The sequence below is a fragment of the Periplaneta americana genome, chromosome 1 (assembly GCF_040183065.1).
Source record: "Periplaneta americana isolate PAMFEO1 chromosome 1, P.americana_PAMFEO1_priV1, whole genome shotgun sequence".
Taxonomy (NCBI): Eukaryota; Metazoa; Arthropoda; class Insecta; order Blattodea; family Blattidae; genus Periplaneta; species Periplaneta americana.
This window is the reverse complement of record NC_091117.1, coordinates 149,383,284-149,399,220: the sequence shown is the minus strand read 5'-3', so window position 1 is coordinate 149,399,220 and position 15,937 is coordinate 149,383,284.

Genomic DNA, 15,937 nt, shown 5'->3' with positions numbered 1-15,937 from the left:
AGGCCGAAGGGAAGCCAGGCTGACAGGAAACATGTGTCCAGGCGTGGAGTTGACTGATGAGGGAATGTATGGACTTTGCCTGCGGGTGGTCAGTAAGATGACGCCAAGCCAGATTCCAAAAGAGATGATCTGGTATATGTCAGAGAATTGTCAGGACGCCGGAAGTAGGAGATGTTCTAGTTAACGAACAATTTTTGAAGAACGCGTCTTAAGTGACGTAAGTGTAATCATGGCCAATCAGGATTCCTAATAGAGACACGTGATATATAGATAGGAGGGCGAAATTCTATGTTTGGTGGTTGAAAGTAGGGGATAGATTTGGCAGATGGACAGAAGGCATATAGAACGCGTACGGAGAAGTTGCACTCCACATATTCTCGGCAAACCTAACTCGGAAGTATAACAATTTACGGACTTAGAATTTTTTAGTGAGTGTAGTAAGAAGTCGTGTGTTGCATTATTATTATAAGTCTGAATTCTTTCCTCTCATCACGTTATCAACTGTCCGTTATATTACTGGTGTTTTATAGTACAAAATATATAATTACGTGAACTCAGAAATTAGTATACCAACTTGTGGGAAGTGAGAGCGAGATATTATACACTTGGACGCGCATTTCTGCTAATCTGAAACGAACACTTAATAATAATAATAATAATAATAATAATAATAATAATAATAATAATAATAATAATAATAATAATAAACGTTTTCATAGTTCTTACCAACAACTTCTGGTGTGCGCCTACATCATATCAACCTACGAGCACGTCTCCCAAACCCCATGTCCCGACCGTTTTGCAGCTGACCTGGGAACCTCATCCTCTACCGGAGTAATCTCGAGGAGGCTGGCGCCCAAATTAATCAGTGTACATAGTTAATTATTGACATCGACGTGCATCCTCGAGATACGTTCCATATACGACTGAGCTGGCAGCCGAGGGCAAGGAAAGGCGTCGTGGACAACGACGACGACAACAAGACGACCGTCGCAGACATGGCGACCCCAACGACCGCCGACCGTCGCAGATATGGCGTCCCAACGTCGGGCTCGAGATGGCAACAATGACCACGGCGGGGATCGACGCGAGAGCCGACAGCCGACGCAGGGTTAATGCGGCTGATGGCAACAATGATCGCAGCGGGGATCGACGCGAGAGCCGACAGCCGACGCAGTGTTCGTAGAGCAGCTTGCAGTATCATGCAGTGTCAACGACCGACAGCCACAACACCATGCAGACCCCAAACAGCTGAGAACAATGATGGACGGTGGGGGAGACGATCAACCAGGCGTAACCTAGAAGACATCGATACGTAAGCATAAAGGGTTTCATTTCAATTGTTGTATCCATATATATGTACATGTGTATAATTCATTTTGGTAGGGTTTATTTTGTTTTTGAGTTTAAGGGGAATTGTTGAGGATATATTATATATTACATGTTGCTAAGGAGCCAAACTAAAGGTGGAAAAATGGAGACTACAGCAGGGACGAACACTAGCCAAGATAAAGAAAGTTCGCGAGGTTCGGACAATGTCATGTCGAATAATGTGTTAGAGCGGATATTGGAACAGATGAATCAGATGAGGAACGAAATGATAGAAACTAGTAATAAATTGAAGAGTGAGATGGGTAATTTGAAGAGTGAGATGGCTGAGAATAGTAGCAGGCTAGAGAGCCAGTTCGGTAATTTGAAGAGTGAGATGGCTGAGAATAGTAGCAGGCTAGAGAGCCAGTTCGGTAATTTGAAGAGTGAGATGGCTGAGAATAGTAGCAGGCTAGAGAGCCAGTTAATGGAAAGTTCTGACGTATATCAAGAGCAAATTGGTCAATTAAGAAATATAATGAACGAGAGATCTAATAGATTGGGAAATATGATAGAAGAGAGCTATAATAGATTGGGAAATGTACTAGCCGAGAACAGTAATGAAGTGGAAAGTAAATTAATTGAGGATATTAGTGAATTGAATAATAAGCTAGCCGAGAATAGTAATGAAGTGGAAAGTAAATTGATTGAGGATATTAGTGAATTGAATAATGAGGTAGCCGAGAATAGTAATGAAGTGGAAAGTAAATTGATTGAGGATATTAGTGAATTGAATAATAAGGTAGCCGAGAATAGTAATGAAGTGGAAAGTAAATTGATTGAGGATATTAGTGAATTGAATAATGAGGTAGCCGAGAATAGTAATGAAGTGGAAAGTAAATTGATTGAGGATACTAGTGAATTGGATAATGAGATAGCCGAGAATAGTAATGAAGTGAGAAATAAATTAGCTGTGGATATTGATGAATTGGGAGATAATCTAGATGAGAATTGTAATGAATCGGATAATAAATTAGAAGAGAATATTGATGAAGTGAATAATATGGTAGCTGAGAATAGTAATGAAGTGGAAATTAAATTAGCTGTGAATATTAATGAATTGAAAGAGAAACTAGATGAAAATAGTACTGAACTGAAAGATAAGTTAGCCGAGAATATTAATGAATTGAGTAATGAACTAGCTGAGAATAGTAATGAAGTGGAAATTAAATTAGCTGTGAATATTAATGAATTGAAAGAGAAACTGGATGAAAATAGTACTGAACTGAAAGATAAGTTAGCTGAGAATATTAGTGAACTGAGTAATGAACTAGCTGAGAATAGTAACGAAGTGGAATTTAAATTAGCTGTGAATATCAATGAGTTGAAAGAGAAACTAGATGAAAATAGTACTGAACTGAAAGATAAGTTAGCTGAGATTATTAATGGATTGAATAATACGATAGCAGGAAATAGTAATGAAGTGGAGAGTAAATTAGCTAAGGATATTAATGAGAATACTGAGGAATTGAATATTAAGGTAGCCGAAAATAATAATGAGCTGGAAAGTAAAATAACTATGGATATTAATGGATTGGACGATAATCTCGATGAGAATAGTAATGAATTGGAGTATAGGTTAACCGAGAATAGTATCAGGCTAGAGAGCCAGGTGTTAGAAAGTTATGGAGCATTCAAGGAGCAAGTAAATAGAGTAATCGAAAAGTTTGATGAGTTTGGGAGCGAGAAAGAGAATGCGAAAACCATCACAAACATGGGGCGGAGGGCAGAAGAAGCCTTCCCACCCCACAGAGGGTACAATAGCAATGACCATAATGACGGTTGGAGCAGGGATCGGCCACACAGTGCTGGCGGTCATGGTTTACAACCCTACAATAATGACACGCGGTATTTTGTGAACCGATTTTCTAACAATAGGAAGCGGTACTGCAACGATCAAAGGAGTGAATATAGGAAGGGCTATTGGAGGCCTCATTTTTCTGCAGGAGGAGAAAAAGTTAAGTGGAAGCATGCTGGTAGATTTAATGTGAGGAGTAGCGTGTCTCCACGTGTAAACTGTCAATTTAAGAATGGCACAATGACATATGAGGAAGGCCGCAGACGATCCCATTCGGAGAATGACGATCCGATTCATGATAGACATCCAGGCGACGTACCAGGTTAATAGACGAGAATTTGTGTAAAGTTGAAAATAATATGATTTTAATTATAAGAAAAATAAGAATGTGTTTGTTTTGTGCATGCAGTATTTGAGCGGTATAAGCAACTAGAACCAAGAACTAATTTCAGTGCTGCAAATGTTTCCTTGTGAAAATTTTTGTTACTTTTGTTTTTTTTTTTGCCACCTTCAGAATTAGTTGTTTTTTTTGTGTGTTTTCTTATAAGATCACGCGATAAGTAGTATTCCCTGTGGCAATAATTTAAAGATGATATTAATAAGAATTAATAATGATTAATAATAATGATAGAATATTTTTTTAATTAACTTCACTTATGTTCATTCATTTGTAGAGGTTGAATGATTCGATTTGAATATGTATCCATTTTTTTTTAGAATCAATATTAAGTGCCAGACCATCATTTTTTTAGTTCGAGACATAAAGTGGTCCTCTATATTGAGGGGACGTTATTCGAGATGTGTATTCAAGGTTGCAGCTTGTGTATGAGATATGATAAATAGAGTCAGTATTTCAGAAGTATTATGTATCGTTTGGTATAATTTTGATTCTGGTTAATAATTATTTCGGTTTTATGGATGTGGATGTGTTTTCAAGGGTTGCAGATGATGTATGAAGTATGATATAAAGGGTTAATTGGTATTTTAAAATGTATTATGTATTATTTAGCATATTTTTTATTGTGGTTCATAATTCTTATTTCTATGTTATGAGTTTAAGTATGTATCAAGGAACCGATCATGAATGTGAGTGAGAGAGCACCATTGTATTCGGATGTGCCCTGAATGTTACGATTGGATGCTGTATATATGTCAGGTAGAGTCAGTTAAACTGGCGTGTGAGGTGTAAGCAGGCGTGAGGTGTGTATATAGATTCATACATGTGAAAAGTTGTAAATATGTAATAATTGTAAGTGTAAATTTGTACATTGTTTACGAGCTTAGCAAAAGGTGTATCCAAGTGTGACTAATTAGGGGACACCGGAGACTAGTAGCGAAGGTATTTTTTTGGGGCGTCTCATAACAACAAATATTCCCTTGGGAATATTCTTTGTTATGAGAGGGCATTTGAGACGGTTCCTCGTATAGGATAAGGAGGTTTTGATTAGATTAGTATTTCGTGTTAATATTCTCATATGGATAGTAAGAAGCATGGACGTGTAAGTTACAGAATGTGAGACGGAAGTAACAGGTGGACAGGAAGGCCGAAGGGAAGCCAGGCTGACAGGAAACATGTGTCCAGGCGTGGAGTTGACTGATGAGGGAATGTATGGACTTTGCCTGCGGGTGGTCAGTAAGATGACGCCAAGCCAGGTTCCAAAAGAGATGATCTGGTATATGTCAGAGAATTGTCAGGACGCCGGAAGTAGGAGATGTTCTAGTTAACGAACAATTTTTGAAGAACGCGTCTTAAGTGACGTAAGTGTAATCATGGCCAATCAGGATTCCTAATAGAGACACGTGATATATAGATAGGAGGGCGAAATTCTATGTTTGGTGGTTGAAAGTAGGGGATAGATTTGGCAGATGGACAGAAGGCATATAGAACGCGTACGGAGAAGTTGCACTCCACATATTCTCGGCAAACCTAACTCGGAAGTATAACAATTTACGGACTTAGAATTTTTTAGTGAGTGTAGTAAGAAGTCGTGTGTTGCATTATTATTATAAGTCTGAATTCTTTCCTCTCATCACGTTATCAACTGTCCGTTATATTACTGGTGTTTTATAGTACAAAATATATAATTATGTGAACTCAGAAATTAGTATACCAACTTGTGGGAAGTGAGAGCGAGATATTATACACTTGGACGCGCATTTCTGCTAATCTGAAACGAACACTTAATAATAATAATAATAATAATAAACGTTTTCATAGTTCTTACCAACAACTTCTGGTGTGCGCCTACATCATATCAACCTACGAGCACGTCTCCCAAACCCCATGTCCCGATCGTTTTGCAGCTGACCTGGGAACCTCATCCTCTACCGGAGTAATCTCGAGGAGGCTGGCGCCCAAATTAATCAGTGTACATAGTTAATTATTGACATCGACGTGCATCCTCGAGATACGTTCCATATACGACTGAGCTGGCAGCCGAGGGCAAGGAAAGGCGTCGTGGGCAACGACGACGACGCCGACCGCTTCAACTTCCACATTTCAAAACTTACATATTTTGATATTAAAGTTTTCATTGCAGATAAATACTACTTCACATCAGAGTGAAATATCACAACTGCTTGTGCAATATACACGTTTAAAACGTGAGTACATTTGATAACTCAATTTGACCACATTTTCACGTTTGAAGTTTTTCCCCTTCTATTTTATAATATATATTTCAGATGGAATTCACCGCCCAAGTCGAACCTTTGAGACAAGATCTACACATATCAGTATTATGAAGTTTAAAATGAGGAACATCACTACATGTTCTTAGTTTTCATAATTTTATGTATCATTGCAATGCAATCACAGTTTTAATTTTTACGCACATAAGTCAGTACATTATTTTATACATATCATAGTTAATTTTTAAACAGTTCATTTCATTAAATTATCATTGTATTTTACTACAGAGACTAATAATGGGATATTATACACAGAGCCTGATGATGCCCGAAAGGCGAAAATGTTCGTAATCTGCATTGTACAGAACATAATGACTACATATATGAATAAGTGTCATTAGTTTTAGTAATATTGATTTGTCATATGACTGAATAAACAAACAATTTTATATTGTATTATAACGAAGTTTGTTAACAAATGCCATTTCACATTTAAACTAATAAATTAAGTAAAAGTTAAAATTAAAAAAAAAATAATAATTTTACCATACCAGGAGGCGAACTCACAACCTCTGGCACGGCTGTCAGACTTCTTACCACTCGGCCACACACTGCCCGTAAGGTTTATTACATTATAGACGGATGACTTTCAATGAAGAGACACCACAGCAATGCCTTGCAGTGCGTTACGTTTACACGAGTGAACCGCGCGATAGAACTTAGCATTTCTATCGACCAAGAGTCGGCCCATTCTTTTTGCCGCTAAGTGTACATATATAATATACTAAAAACAAAATCTGCTACATGATACGAGTAAAAAATAAATAAATCAATAATAATAATAATAATAATAATAATAATAATAATAATAATAATAATAATAATAATAATAAATTGAGAAACAATTTTGCTTCAGTGTTCAAAATTGCACTATTCAATTTTGTATTTGGAGCTTGATACCACAGCCTTTAAAGCAATAAAATTCTACACAACTAAATTTAAGATTTTCCCTAGTAAAAAGTTCAGCTTTTACTATATCCACAGTTAAACGATTCCTCCCATTATTCCACAAGATATTCATGATACTGAATGCACGCTCCACAAAAGAATTATTTGCAGGAAGAGCAAACATGTGTTGAAGTACCATTCTTATTTGTGGAGATTTCTCTGAGGCATCCCTATCCTGAAAATATTTACACTACTTTATAAAATTTGTCAAATGTGCATCTTTCACAAAGGAAGAATCCGCGACATTTAACAAGCACAATTCATCATAGAGTATAGGCTTTATCTTCAACTAGTTGCAGCCTTAGTTTTTGTCTAATACTTTAAATTTCTTCTACTTTTGGTGTACAACCATCAAGTATTTAGACTGAAGAATACTTAAAAATTCCCATATTACCTTCAGCTGCTCTGAATTTAAAATGTCCCACGAAATAGAGAAAAATCTCTTTTAGCATAGGTATATGATAAAAGCTGTTCTCACAAGTTCTGAAACTCATTTAATAAAATTACCGTGCACAAGTAGATCCGGTAAGGGGTTGATACTGGCCACCAGTCTTATATTGAGATCTGCCAAAATTTCCGGCCGTGAAATACCGGCTAGTTGGCAACCCTACTTGCGAAATGAATGAAAGCAACGAGTTAGAAAGAGAAAGATATTGAGTGGTCATTGCGCCGCCATGTTTGAAGAAAATTGAACGACCGTCGGTAATGAATTTATGCGCCCAAAACAAAGTGGGTGTGGTGATAACTGACATTAGAATCGTCAGCTGTCTTAATTTCGTTTGCATAAATCAGTTAAACTGAAGTGGAAAAACCTAGTATTTCGTCAAATACGTGCTAGGAACTTAATCTAAACTTATGTACGCTAAATTTAAAACACTTAAGCTATTCCTAGAAGGAATGCTTAAAAGAATAACCTAAGCAAAATTGTCATGTAGTATGACAAGAAGTCCTAGCAAATATACTGAAGAAAATGTTAATATTCCTAGGTTCTTTTAAATGCGACCTGCAAGATTACCTATAAAATGAACGAGTATGATTCGGATGATTTTATTAAATTGTTTTCCCAGTCTCAACACGTTGCAAAACTATTTACTATACCATAAGATATAGAATGAAAGTAGGCCCTATCTGTAGTAAACAACCTTTACCTCCAAGCTTGTAACGTGGGTGAAACATGACAAAACACGCTTTCAGTGTTTTTGTTACAGTAATTATTATCGAAATGTGAACGTGAGGCCAACAGCCGGCTGGTCTGTCTGAGCCTTTCAAGGGCTGTGGCACCACAGATAATTATTAGTGTATAACTGAGCACCCACGTACAATAATGGGGTAAGTAGTTACGAAATATATTCATACTTATCCTATTATTTGCACGTGGGTGCTCAATTATGTTCTTTCATGTCCTTCCAGTCAAAATACTAACAACAATGCGACCTACCCCAGAGTTTTGCATTATTTTGAATGCGAGTGTCGAAATACAATTTTTTATATTTGATTGCTATTACTAGGTTTGAAACGGAATTGTAGCGGTTTTATCCGTATTTAGTTTAACTTTATTACTAGTGAACCATTTATTTGATTAATCGTTTGTCTTCGAAATAGGCCTACTTCTTATAAGCTACAGCTCATCGTCTTCTTGTATAAGCAGTAAGGACAGAAGGAGCAGAAATAAAGGATGCCGGTGTCGAAATACAGTTTTAATATTGTATTGCTATTTGTTTTTCACTGGGTCTGAAACGGAATTGTATTGGTTTTATCCGTTTTTAGTTTAAGTACATTACCAGTGAACCATTTATTTTGTTTATGCCGGGCGTTGTTACACATTTATGCATGAAAAAAAATGCTGCTAATTAACAAAACTATGGACTTAACTTCATAAAATTTACATGAAATATGATATATCAGTTGTCTTTTTCCTTTTGACATTGCAGTTATATGTAGCACACACAACAGGCATGTTTTTTTCTTCGTTTTTTTGTACTTCTTACCTCCGTTATACAACATTGTAAGCAGACGAATTTTTACAAAGGTGGGCGCTTAGCTCAGATCTGCCGTGTTTCGCGGTGCCACCGCAAAGAGCGCTGTACAGGACAACATGGCCACTCTATAGTCTTCTCTTTCTAACTCGTTGAATGAAAGTCTTCTCTTTGACTGAGTGATCAAATTGAAATCTTTCTTATTAGACAACAAAGTGGAAAATTCTAAAGATACACTTTCACTTAAAATATGGGTACCGTCTTTGTTTTTATCACAACTTTGTTTCTGTGGAGCAGTACTGAGAATTGTTGAAAATTGTAGAATTTTATTTGTGTGTATCTGGGCATAATGCCAACATTAAAAGAGCATTTTCTTTGATGAATGCTCAATTGCTCAGTGGACAGAAGAAAGAAAAACTTAAGGGGTTATGTACAGCTTACAGCAGTAAAATTTTTGGAAATATTCAACATTTTTTTCCTCCATTACTGTATCTTGTACAATAATGAAAATTGGTATGTGTAAAACACTTCTGCTCTATGAAAAAAATAGTTTTACTATTTAAAAAAATATTTATATACATATATTTTTTTCAAAATTCATAATGATGGTAGTTCACTGTGCAGTGATGAAGCATTTCTCTCATAACTCATAAACTTGTTAACTTTTTCATGTTCTCTTTTATTTCATTGCTGAAACTCGTATTTACAATATCATGCTCTTTCAACTACATTCCTCAATAAATAATATTTCTTTATTTTGTGTTAGAAGAAAATACTGATATTTGACCAGTTTTTCTAATGAATTTATTTTTTATCAAACAATCTATCAAAGGTAGAGAAATGATCTTGCATCATATTGTAGCCATGACATGCATAAATACACATAAAAAATTTCATCACAGAATGTTGGATAGTTTTTTTGTTATGTGGGAAATGCTTGATCACTGTACAGTGAACTGAATTTTGAAAAAAAAAAAAGTCTGTATTTTTTTAAACCGTAAAAATATTTTTTTCATATAGCAGAAGGACTGTGTTTTACACATACTAATTTTCATTATTGTACAAGATACAGTAATGGAGGAAAAAAATACTGAATATTATCAAAATTTTACTGCTGTAACCCCTTAAGTAAATAAATGTGATACTTCAAATACAGTGTAATATGAAAAATGTAAATTGCAGTGAATTTCACACTGTCATTCTGATAAGTTTGAGTGGTATTGTTTTTTCATTTCATTTATTATATTCCATAGATCTTACATTAGCATTGAAGCTTTAAGATGTGGAACAAATAAAAATTTTACAAGATTACAATTTTTTGGCCAAATGAAGTGAGGTGGGGCTGAGGATTCGCCATAAACCACCTGGTATTTTCCCTACAGCTGGAGAAAACCTCCGAAAAAAAAACAACCAGGCAATGAGATCAAACTGGGATCCAACCCAAGCTCGAGCGCAGCTCTAGATCAGCAGGCCGTGTGGTGGAGATACACCAACTTGAATGATCTGCTGCTAAAATAAATGGTAATAATGTAATGTCCATGCCAAGTAAGAAGGTGATAGATAAGATGAATGTATTACTGAAGTGTCCAACCTTGTCCATATTAAGTAAATACGTAAGTGATATCAGTACTGATGTGTCTGTTGAAAATATGATATTTAATGTCTATATGAAATACAGTAGGTATACATTTCTTAGAAATTCGTACGATTCCCGTTTTTGATAGAATTGGTCTGTTGTTCACGCCTTGGTTTTGCGTTTCTTCATTATGGCAACCTTACCTAAGAAGGAAATCACTAGTTTTATTAATGGATATTTCTAGGTTAACTTAGTTTTATTTAAAACGCCCGTAGTTCGTATTCAGTTATTCAGCTCTCTGCAATTTGACAGTACTACTTTGTCAGCTGCATACAATGATGTAGTATTTAGTTAAGTGTTCTCAATAAAATACGGATGTTTAAAGATTCTGATCCATTTTATTTAGGCCTATACATAAATTAAATAGCACATGTGACTAGCCTTGTTTTGCACCCTGTTTTATGAGTTTATAGTTGTGATCAGTGGCGTATACTGGTTAAAGGGTTTGGGCTACCACTGACCCTATTATTACACAAAATATATTTTAAAATCCCTATTATAAAATTCCTTACATATTTATGTGAATTCCAGACGTCTTGATTGGGACGAAAATACGTTGATGACTTCGTCCTTGAAATTACAGTTGGGCCACTTGCAAAGTTTCTGTAGAAATGACTTTTCAATGGATATTAGTGCCAAGCCGGATAAACGTTCTTGTGTATGAGTTGATCTACAGTAGGATTTTATTCTCTTCAACGCAGAAAATGTTCTTTCTACCGATGCTGACGTAGCTGGTATTGTCACAATTAATGTTGCCAATTTAAGGACTTCAGGAATAACTTGGTTCAGCTGGTTTTCATATATGGCAGATAATATTTCATGGATAGGTTTGTTCGAAAAATCAAAGAGTTCTCCTGAATATATTACACTTAATTCATTTTTAAGACGTACTTGATCAAAGTGACTGTTATAGGACTGAAATAATTTGTTTAGTGCCTCATTCGGGAAGTTTTATCTATAAGAAGAACATTTTTGAGAATCTAGAAGATGTGTGAACTGAAGCTTTCCATAATCAGATAATCTGTCAGTAATTTCCATGTGCATACGATCTAGTATGCTGTAGTACAGCTGCCTGTATTTCAATTCATCATCTCCTTTTCTTCGCTTTAATGGTGGTTCCATTGTATTGGCTGAAGAATTTTCATTTTCCATATCACTCCATATGGACGGAAACCCACTACGTCTGAACTCGGATATAGTTTTTTTTTTTAACTTTGATACCTCTTGCAAATAGTATGCTATGTCTAGACTTTTTGTCTGAAGAATATTGTAGAGCACATCTGTATGTGCGAACACTCTAGCATAGACTTCAAGAAGAAATATATTCTGAAACTGTGTGAAAAAATTCAAATATCCTTGAGCCTGCACATTTACAGCATCATCCCAGTTTTCTTCAGAGTCATTACAAATGATATTTTTAAAGAATGCAGTCCGTTTTTCTCTGTATTCCTTTACTGTATTTACAAGCCCAGATGTAAAATTCAATCTAGTTGGTGCTACGTTTGGGAGTTTCTTGTTCATAAATTCCTTGAGTTTTCTGATCTTTTAGGAGATGATGAGAAAAATGCAACTAAACCCGACAGTGTTTTGAAAAAAATGCGGCATTCTGGAATGGATGCAGTAGTTTGTTGCAAAACTAAATTGAGAACATGGCTGTAACAATGGACAAATAGTGCTTGAGGATACTTTTCTTGAACTTTTGTTTTTAAGCCATTAATATTTCCCGCCATAACTGAAGCACCATCGTATGTCTGTGCAATTAACTTATTGCCGACATTGTATTCTGCTATAACACCTTCCACATGCTGAAACAAAGCAGCAGCAGTTTTGTCCGAACTGACATTTGTGAATCCTATAAACCGTTCTTGAACATTGGCAGTACTGTCGACGTATCTTAAAACAGTGGACAATTGACTCTGATTAGAGCAGTAACTTGTTTCATCAACAACAATGGCCACAAAAGGTTTTATGTTCTTTATCATAACCCGACTTATAGCAAATATTAAGTCATTCTGAATTGCGAGAGAAGTACCACGAAATACTGTTGAACTCTCAAGATGATTGGCCAGTAAATGGTCAAATTCACTTAAGGAACTTAAATATTCAATATAATTTCCTATATTGTCTGATTCCACACTCTCGTTATGACCCCGAAAAGCCAATTCTTGTTTTCCTAGAAAGCAGACAGCGTTAATATGATGCAGTAAAATCTCCCGATTTTTTTTCACAAGAGCATTATGTTGGTTGATGTATAGAGCTTTTCGCTTATCTAGCTGTAAATCAATTCTTGTCTTCCCAAAGTTTGCAAAGTTCATTCTACAACAAATTTGAGCTTTTGATTTGTCGTATTCTAGGACTGCCGTTCGAAGGGAGTTCATATTAGAAAACCCCTCTTTTGACCACACATTAGTTTCGCGGCTAAATAACAAACATGGCCAGCAAAATAGTTTAGACAGTTTAGAAGTACCACACAACCAATTCCACTTACCATATGATGTTGAAGTGAAGTGGCGTGTACTCTCGCTGTTTTTCATTTACGTCCATGGACAAATTTAACTCAGGAGTTGTTCTTTCCATTTTCACAATTTCAACTTTCTCGTTGTTATGTACGACGGTTAAAAGGCACTTTTAATAAACCTTCTATTACACATTCATTTTCAACACAAACCTCTCCAGAAACTTGTTCTGCCATATTTTTCACAATATTACTTAATTGGGAAATTAAAAACTTAATAATTCACAATTAATATAACTCTTAGACACTCGAACAAATCACAGATTTAAAATAATGCACTGCAAGAACACAATCACATTCAATTGCTAGCGTACTAAGCTATTGCTGCTTCGCGCCTGCGAAGAAACCGATCACGAGAGCGGTAACTCGCCCGCCTACAGTGCACGATGGAAACATAAGGGAGCGGGGGGGACGGGCAGTTGTGCGACAGGACAGCATGAGCGAAACAGTCACAGGCTACCTCACGTAGCAAGCGGTTTCTCCAGCGATGCCGCCTTGACAACTTGTTTCTTTTCGTGAGCAGAGAGCGCGTATGAATCTAACAATTACTTTAATTTTAATTACTATGGTAAAACTAATAATACAAAATTATTACATTATGTTATATTATAAACTTTTTTTTTTGTAATTTCCTTGGGCTACCGCCGGTAGCCCCGGTAGTCCGCAAAATACGCCCCTGGTTGTGATAGGCCTACATTATTGCTGTTGATGCCAACGTTTGTAATAATTATTGTCTCTGAGTATTTGCTCTGCATTTTTTTTTTTTTACTATTTGTAGTTTAATCAGGAGTTGGCTATTTGTGGTTTAATCAGGGGTGTAGTCATGCCAAGGTGGGCCAGGTGCCGCCCCGGTACTTTTTTCTCCAACCTGGAAGCCCCTGCTTCTTTATTTTTACTTTATAAAATCTGTCGTCGATTTGCAAAAGAGGACAAGTCCACGAAGAAATTATTTTTAGGTTTTTATGCCATCTTATTTATTTCGTAGATAGGTATATGTAAAGGTGCAGAAGGTATCAAATCCACTGCTAAAAAGATGTTTCAAGTGACCATACTTTTGCAAAATGGGACTAGTCCTGAGTACATTAGGATGCAGAAAGATACAAGCACCACAGATTACATAAAGGTTACAGAATGGGACAAGTCCTTAGGTTAGTCAATACCCATTAATAAGTCAGGCTGCAAAACCAGTAGAGTCTCATTACAATCAAGCTAGAAGCACAATAAAGCAGTATCTACCTAATGAATTAAATATATAGGTCTTGTGTGATATGTACCACATACCGAGAACAAAAAGTTAAATATTATATTTCAGAAAAGCCACCGGCATAGCTCAGTCGGCTAAGGCGCTCGCCTGCCGATTCGGAGTTTCGTTCGGGCGTCGGTTCGACTCCCACTTGGGCTGATTACCTGGTTGGTTTTTTCCGAGGTTTTCCCCAAACATAAGGCAAATGTCAGGTAATCTATGGCGAATTCTCTGCCTCATCTCGCCAAATATCATCTCGCTATCACCAATCCCATCAACGTTAAATAACCTCATAGTTGATACAGCATCGTTAAATAACCAAATAAAATAAAATAAATATTGCAGAAAATGATCCGGATTTTCTCAGCTCTTCCATCTTTTTCTCACACTCATACTCCAGATACGGCTTGGAGTCCAAGTAGTTTATGTTCTCCTTCAGCAGATCAATTTTTTGACCTGGCAGTGGCAGAACTACTCTCTTTGCATATCCTTCCATGGGAAGGACAAGGTCGGTTAGGAGTTTACATGGATCGGCAGATTTGGACTGAAATTATTTATTTAGGCCTACAAGTTGTGCTCCAGCTAGAGCAGGTTTCAAGAAAAGCAATTAAATCTCATTTATATAATCATTAAACATCTGATACAACATTTCTGATGTATAGTACTTGTTACTGTTTCTCACTGTCTGAAAATGCAATTTTAGTTCAGGCCACTGTTCCAAAATACGTTTTACAGCTATTTCTCTAGATAGCCATCTATCTAGTTTGTGACAGCTGTACAGTTTTCAGGGGATTTTCACCTCCTTGACAGTATTTTATAATAGTCTGTACTGCTGCTGATGTGAGGAAGATCTCGTGGTTTCTCACTTCCTGACTTCCTGTTTCCTGACCAACGTGTAGCTAGGTGAGCACGTGGTCCAGTCATTTTATAATCGTGTGAAATTCATTTAATCCTCTTTTAAATATTTAGTTTTTGTTGGAATTTAAGTAGCTTTATGTGAATTCTGCTGCATAATACAATTTTTTTTATTGGATGTGATATTTCCGTCAAGTTTGTGACATAGGTACGTAGGCATATAACGTTATGAATTTTGTAAGTTGTTACAAAAAAAAAACAGGAACTTTTCTGGAGTTTAATGAGTATTATGTGAATTATGATAGTTGTCACAATTTTTATAGTGCAGTGATGTTTTCTTCAAGTTTGTGATATACGTGCTTTTACCATTATGAATTCTGTAAATAGTTTACAAAACAAGAACTTCTCTGTACCTTCTGACGAAGGAACATAAAAAATTAAAGAACTTGGTAGACCATTGCCTGATCTAAATATTGTCCAGACAGTTACTACGGGGAAAAGACAGTTCAAGAGAATTTTTAGGAAGGAAATTTACAATAATCATGACTGGCTTTGTGGTTGTGAAGTGAAAAACGCACTGTTTTGTTTTCCGTGTATTTTGTTTGATGGAGAACAGTCGTGGACAAGAACAGACATTACTGATATTAATCATTTAAGTACCAGCATTGGATTAAAATGTTCATGACCATGTACTGATAAAGGTAACTAATTCTACCCCTCTCATCACAGAAAGTGCAACACCTAGACCCAAACTTCACCAGCCGCCACTGGACTAGAACAAGCCTTATGTAATATTGAGTTAATTCAACAATCAGCGTCACTGAAAGACTGTATTAATCGACAACATATAAATGAACTTCTTAACATGTTAAAGAATAGTTTTGAAAATGAGATTGTGAAAAGGAAA